This window comes from Canis lupus, unplaced genomic scaffold (assembly GCF_011100685.1).
Source record: "Canis lupus familiaris isolate Mischka breed German Shepherd unplaced genomic scaffold, alternate assembly UU_Cfam_GSD_1.0 chrUn_S1570H1759, whole genome shotgun sequence".
In the NCBI taxonomy this organism is placed as follows: Eukaryota; Metazoa; Chordata; class Mammalia; order Carnivora; family Canidae; genus Canis; species Canis lupus.
The window spans coordinates 109,813-116,941 of NW_023330411.1; the positions used below are offsets into that span (position 1 = coordinate 109,813).

At 48.8% G+C, this 7,129-nt stretch overlaps 1 long non-coding RNA gene across 1 annotated transcript; it reads right to left on the reverse strand.

The window, feature by feature from the left end:
* Positions 1 to 450: 450 nt before the first annotated feature.
* Positions 451 to 2,591, reverse strand: LOC119878394. The gene is made up of 3 exons (XR_005386829.1): positions 2,350 to 2,591; positions 2,109 to 2,252; positions 451 to 499 (listed from the first exon to the last, which is right to left on the reverse strand). It is a non-coding gene; the product is annotated as an uncharacterized LOC119878394 (long non-coding RNA).
* Between the last annotated feature and the right edge of the window lie 4,538 nt (positions 2,592 to 7,129).

Here is a 7,129-nt window from a genome sequence, read left to right on the forward strand (position 1 = left end):
GAACTGTGGACATTTTCACACAATGAGGCTCCCAACCCACGAGCCCAGGACGGCTTCCCAAAGCCTGGTATGGCTAAGTGCACAAGTCTTGTGCTCCTTTGGTTCAGTCTCATTTATTCTCTGTGATGCTCCTGAGAAGGGAGTCACGTCCGTCATTTCCTTCCTGAATGCTCATTGTCAGGACACAGCAAGCCCCACAATAGAATAAAAACTGAGCCCAGTCCAAGGGCAGGAAGCCTCTATTAGAACAGATCTCAATGCCCTTGAAGGCCCCATATCAGAATGTAAACCGAACTTGAGGAATTGCTCCAGCCCTTTGGGAGTTCCCCGAGACCAGCCCTTAAAACTAAGCTAAAACCCACCTCGGGGTCCAAGTCCCTGCTCTGCTCTGTCGGGTACACTTGGACACAAGCTTGAGCTTGTTAATAAACCCTCGTGTGTTTGCATCAGTGTCAGCTTCTCGGTGGTTTCTCAGATTCGCAATCTTGGGCACAACAGTCTGAGATAAAAAAAGAAAACCAAAAGAAGCTCGGACGCAGGTAGAGTGAACGCAGGGTTCTGAGAGCAGTGGCAGAGACCCGGGGGCTTGGGGGCTCTTCTCTGGAGGCCCCAGCAGACAGGGGGGTGGGATGCTCAGCCCCAGAGCCAGAGGACGTAGCATCCCCACCCGCATCCCGCCCATCAGGGCCGGGTCTCAGGGAGCAGCCCAGCGCTGCCTGCTTCAGCCCAGAGACGCTGACGCCCACCCCGCCTCTGACCCCCGCAGGATGAACTCCTAGGCAGATGTGCACCTGACAATCAGCACCACGGCCCATCCCCAGACCCCACACAGACCATTTGCTGCCGCCAAGTTGTTGGACCACAGAGGCTGCAGAGCTTCAGCTCTGCCTGGAAAGTAGGGTCTAGATTCCTTTGTACACTGTGCTCTTTTTAAATTTATTTTCTTTGATTCTTTTTTATTATTTGCCTTATTTTAATTTTTATATGTACCTTATATATTTCTTTTTTTACTTTCATGGTACTTTAATTGTGTTTCATATTTTGGGATTTAGAATCTTTTAACAAGCAGGCTAAAATAATCTGTTTTTTTTGGGGGGGAGGGCAGTTGTTATTGTTTTTCTTGATTTTTCTTTTTCTTTCTTCTTTCTTTTTTGGAAAAAATAATGAGATTGAGAAATTCTCCTCCATAAAATAACATGAAGTAGTACTCACAGCCAGGAAGTTCATCAATAAACATATATGATGTCTAACTACAGTTTAAAACAATGATTATAAAGATAGCAGCTGGGCTGGAAAAAGAGCACAGAAGCAAACTAGAGAATCCCTTACTGTAGAAATAAAAGAACTTAAATCAAGTCAGTCCAACGTTAAAAATTCTATAACTGAGAGGTAGTCCCAAGTGGAAGTCTTCAAAACAAGAAAGGTTATGGACCAAAGAGGCAGACTTAGGGAGTTCAGCCACTTAATAAAACTATAACATTCATATCATAGGAGACTCAGAAGATTAAGAGAGACAAAAGGTGGACCTTGATCAGCCATTAGAAACTACAAATACCCACCATTTACTTCAAGGTGGATGGAACTGGAAGGTATTATGCTGAGTGAAGTAAGACAATCAGAGAAGGACAAACATTGTATGTTCTCATTCATTTGGGGAATATAGGTAATAGTGAAAGGGAATATAAGGGAAGGGAGTAGAAATGTGTGGGAAATATCAGAAAGGGAGGCAGAACATAAAGTCTTCTAACTCTGGAAATGAACTAGGGGTTATTGAATGGGAGGAGGGCAGGGGTGAGGATGAATGGGTGACGGGCACTGAGGGGGGCACTAGACGGGATGGGAACTGGGTGTCATTCTATATTTGGCAAATTAAACACCAATAAAAAATAAATTTATTATTAAAAAAAGAAAGAAAGAGTGGAACCTGGGTGGCTGAGTTAGTTAAGCTTCTACCTTAGGCTCAGATCATGATCCAGGTCCCAAGGCAGGCTCCCTGTTCAGCATGGAACCTGCTTCACCCTCTCCCTCTACCCCTCTCGCTCATGCTTTTTCTCCTCTCTCTCTCTCATATAAATAAATAACATCTTTGAAAAAAAAATCAAACAAACCTGGAGGGAAGAGAAATCTCCCATGTAGAAGAATTTCAAAGAATTTGTGCAGACATTCCACCGTCAAGTTCATGAGCATAGCTTCCCACTCTTATGTGTGCAATACACGTAGTAACTTCCTTCTACAAATATATTATGAAAAACCTAAAATAATAATGATAATACACTAATAATAATAAAAATAATAATAAAAATAACAAAAATGAATCAGTTTACTACGGAGAAAGCTGACAAAGACTACCTTAGCAAGATGATCAGATCGATACCAAGAGTGATAAATCATGTGATAGTATCTATCCTTTATATGATATAATAAAAATGGCAGCATATCTCTGTATATAATCCACAAAAACAGTTCAATCATGAGATAAACGACAGACATGTCCCAACTGAGGGAAATTTTACAAAATACTCTCCTTCTCAAAGTGTTCCAGTTCAACAACAACAAGGAAAGGCTGAAAGAATGTCACAATCCAGAGGAGCGTAAGAAAACAGGATGACAAATGGAATGTGATATGAGGGATGGTAACTTAGCAAAAACTAAGGAAATCTGAATAAAGTATGGTCTTTGGTTAATGTGACTATTTTAATATTGATTCATTAGCTCATATTTGTACCGTACTAATATAAGATATCAATAATTGGAGAAATTCAGTGCAAGTGCATGTGAATGCACTATACTATCTTCTCAATTTCCCTGTAAATCTTTGTTTTTTTCCTAATAAATAAGATTTATTTTGAAAATTGACTTAAATGAATCAGGCTCCAAGTGTGAAGACATTTTAAGAATAGTTGAATTAACTTTTGCCTTATTCTTAAAGAGTTCCTTTGATGGAAACAAAGTAAGAATTTTAGATCAGAAGGAAAGAAAGACACTTATGAACACGTATAATGCCTCCTCAACCTGAAAAGCAGGAACGGATAATAAATAGCAAAAATCAGATATAAATAATTCTAGTATAATAGACACCATACTGCAAGTGCATTTAAAATTATCAATGGGGAATCCCTGGGTGGTGTAGCGGTTTGGCGCCTGCCTTCGGCCCAGGGCGCAATCCTGGAGACCCAGGATCGAGTCCCACGTCAGGCTCCCGGTGCATGGAGCCTGCTTCCCCCTCTGCCTGTGTCTCTGCCTCTCTCTCTCTCTGTGACTATCATAAATAAATAAAAGAAAAAAAATAAAAAAATAAAATTAGCAATGCATAACATTTATTTCCTTGACATTTGTCTTCCAAAGAGTTCACAGTGTTTCAGTGTCAGTTGAAATAGGGGAAGAATCTCAGGGAAGAATCCTTCACATAATAATAGGACCATTGGTAATAATGTCTCTCAGTTCATTCCAATCCATAAAGATGCATTTCCTGATGAGTGACTGAACTGTGAAGAAAGAGATGAGAAACCCTTCCCTCTGAATTACTTGTGTCAGAATATTTTAACCATAGTACTACAGATAGTAGTAAATTATCCTTATTAACAGGAAATACATCTCAGATTGGAATCTGAGCAATCAGATGTGCAGAGATAAAACTCTATGACTCGCTCCTCAACTTTTAAAGACAAAGGAGAGCTTTTCTATGTACAAAGTCAGTTGTCAAGATAGCCTCAGGGAATAAGATTCTGCAGCTTCGAATCCCGCTGCACAGCTGGGACGCCCGTGCTACAGGTCTTCCTGATCCCAAATCACTGGGCCTGTTGCCCAACACAGGATGCCACGCTGAGGTTATTTGCAATTGCTCTCTTAGGAGCTCTGGGGAAGGGGGAAGGAGCTAGATTGGTGGGACAGGAAGCAAGGAGGCTGAGAAAATTAAGGCCATTCCAATTTAAATTCAGCATTAGCACACGCCCAGCCATCCCAGGCCCTTGTGAAGAAGAGCTGAAATTTACATTGCTTCAGTTACAGGAAAAAAACAAAAGTTTACAGCTTAATGTCCTAGAAAGCCCCACAATTGAATCAAAACTAAGCCCATGCCAAGGGCTGGAACCGTCTATTAGAATGAGAGCAGAGCTCAATACCCTTGAAGGCCCCATATCAAAATGTCAACAGACCTTGAGGAATTGCTCCAGCCCTCTGTAGGACCCCAAGACAAGCCCTTAAAACTAAGCTAAAACCCGCCTCGGGGTCCAAGTCTCTGCTCCACTGTGTTGGGAGTACTTGGACGCAAGCTCGAGTTTGGAAATCAACCCTTGTGTGTTTGCATTGGTGTCAGATACTTAGTGGTTTCTCGGATTCGCAATCTTGGGCACAACACTCCCATGTCCGCTCCCACCTTGGCTGAACCCCTATCCCCTCCCACCCAGGGTTAAACTCAGTCACCTCCCTGCCCACAACAGCTGGGCACAAGCCGTCACACAGGTCCCACAGGCATGGGGTACTCCCGTCATCCCTGGACTCCCAGAGGAAGGAAGGAGGTTTCCGCAGGACACACTCCCATTGTGGCCCCAAGGCTCCCTGCCCAGCATGGCAGCTCTTGACAGGTCGGGGTCTGTATCCCTGGCACCTGTTCCTCCTCCCTGGTTTTCCCACAAGAAATGAAGGAGGATGCCCTTTTCTTCACCAGGGACATCACGAAAGTAGACCTGGATGTCAACAGGACGTTAGGCAGCCACATCATGTTTTAGTACTGCTAGGGGGTCGGGTGAGGCTGCTTGTACAGGGGGCTTTGGGGCCCCGGGGGCTTCTGGGTAGGGAAAACAGGGTCTCTGTGCCAGGGGGAGCAACGGCAGCCAACAACACACTGCTCAATGGTAGGGTGATTGGGATGACCACCGTGCCCACCCCCCAGGGCTCAGGGATGAGTAGGCCAGTAGGATGGGGCCTCCAGGGTTTGCCATGGGAGCTGAACATCAAAAGGGATAGGGACGGCCCCATGAGAAGCAGGGGATGGGGTGGGGGATGTGGGGGGCAGGGACCGGACCTGGGGGCCAGGCGGCATGGCTGCGGCTGGAGCAGGACACACATCGATCCCATGAGGGTCGGATGGGTCAGAGTGACACCCACTCTCGGTACTTTATATATTTCTAAATTCTATGCATTTAATTTGAGACAATTTGCAATTTGAAAGCATACATATTATGATGACCCCCAGATAATGCCCCTGGTCCAGCCAGGGACCTGCACTGACCACACCGTGCCCCAGGGGCAGGTGTCACAACAAACCCCAGACTGGGGTCGCCTTTAACTGTAGAAGTCTCCTTCTGCATCTTAGGGGAAGGAGATACCCTGTGTCCGCAGGCCCCCCACGACATCCCCCTCATTCCCCACTCCTACTCCACCCCCCTACATCATCATTCCCAATGGCATCCCACCTACACCATCCCCCTCACACCCACACAGCCCCACACAAGCCCAACCCACACTATACCCCAACACCATCCCCCTACACCATCCCCCACACTCCACCACAATCATACCCCTGCCCCCACACGATCCACCCCCACACCATTTACCCCCAGCAAGGACCAGGTGCAGGTGACCCCTGTGGGACATGCTCAGCCTCCCGGCGTTTCTCTGCATACCCTGATCCCATCAGAAGCCCGGGTGTCTCAAAGAGTACCCAGGGGTTTCAGAGAGGAGGAAAGACAGGGAGCCCCTGACAGGGTGGGTGCAGGTGAGTGGTTCAGAGGATGCACCGTGCCCTGCCTCTGCCCACTGTCCCTCCTGGAGGGCGGCACACCCTGCACAGGACACCAGCCCCTAACCCATAGGGACCTAGGCTGACCTGGCCCCGGGCTCTGTGGGAGCTGAGTTGATTTGAGCCCCTCCAGGCCCAACACAAAGACTAATGGGATCCAGCCCCCCATGGCCCTGGCCAGCCCTGGATTCTGGCCCCAGGCTGAGCGAGCCCTCTCACAGGTGGATGTGGCCTCTTGGGCCCTGGGCGTACCCCACAGATCCAGGTCACTCACCTAGGGCGCCCTTTGGATCCTGGGACACCCCAGGGTGGGGAGAGCAGGAGTAGGCCGGTGGGCCCCACCCACACCAACACCAGGAGGCAGGCTGCTCCAGGTGCTGGGGCCAATGGGAGCCCATGGCCGGGGTCCAGCTGCCCTGCAGGGACCCAGCGCAGGAGCCCATGAGCTGCAGGTCCAGGTCAGCTCTGCTGTCCTCAGAACCATCTCTCAGGCTGAAACCTCAGGACATATGCCCCCACCCAGATTCCACACATGCTCCCAGGTGGGGGACTCCAGCACCCGCCCCCCCAACCCGTGTCATTCTTTCCCTCCCCTAAAGGACAGAAAGCTCTCCCTCCCCAGGGGAAGTTCAAAATGGGCATGCAGTTTTGGGGGGCACAAAGCAGGGTTACATTGTTATGAGCTGATTTCCGATTAGGGTGTGCACAGCGGCCTGACTATGGTGGGGCAGCACCTTAAGCCATAAGCAGGTCATGTGGGGATCATCCTGGAGGTGGCAGGTGTAGCATAAAATGGAATCAGTCCTGCTCTGCTTGTCCAGGGGTAGGAGATTTTTGTTAAATTTCCTGGGTCCCACACTTGCAGCTCACACACCTGGGCCACCCTCACCAGGTGGACTCAGCCTGCACACCTTGTGGTGTGGGATCTCTCACACCAGCGTGTGGAGGGCACCCTCCTTGCCCGAGTGAGTAGGGGCTGGGTGAGCATGGAGCTCGGCCTGAAGGCCAGGCAGCACAGGAGACTGAGGAAACCAGCCCCATCCTCACCCCAACTCCCACACACAGGCAGCCCCTGGGCTCCCCGCCATGTGCACCCAGCTCCTCATGAGCTCCCCACATGGCGGCCCCGAGTTCTGGCTCCCTGCTGGAGAGGCACTGGGGAGAAGAGAAGCAGCTGCCATTGGCGGGCCACACTTCCGGACATGAGAATGTGGCCAAGCTGGACCTTCCAGCTCAGCTGCCCCTCCAGTGGAATGTCACTGCACAAGCGAGCACTGGGTCAGCCAGGAGTGCCTGGCTAGCCGCCCAGCTCCAGCACCAGAAATGATATTGTGCCAATCATTTTGGCATCGGGGTGACCCAGCCAGAGGATCCGATAGCTGCATGTGA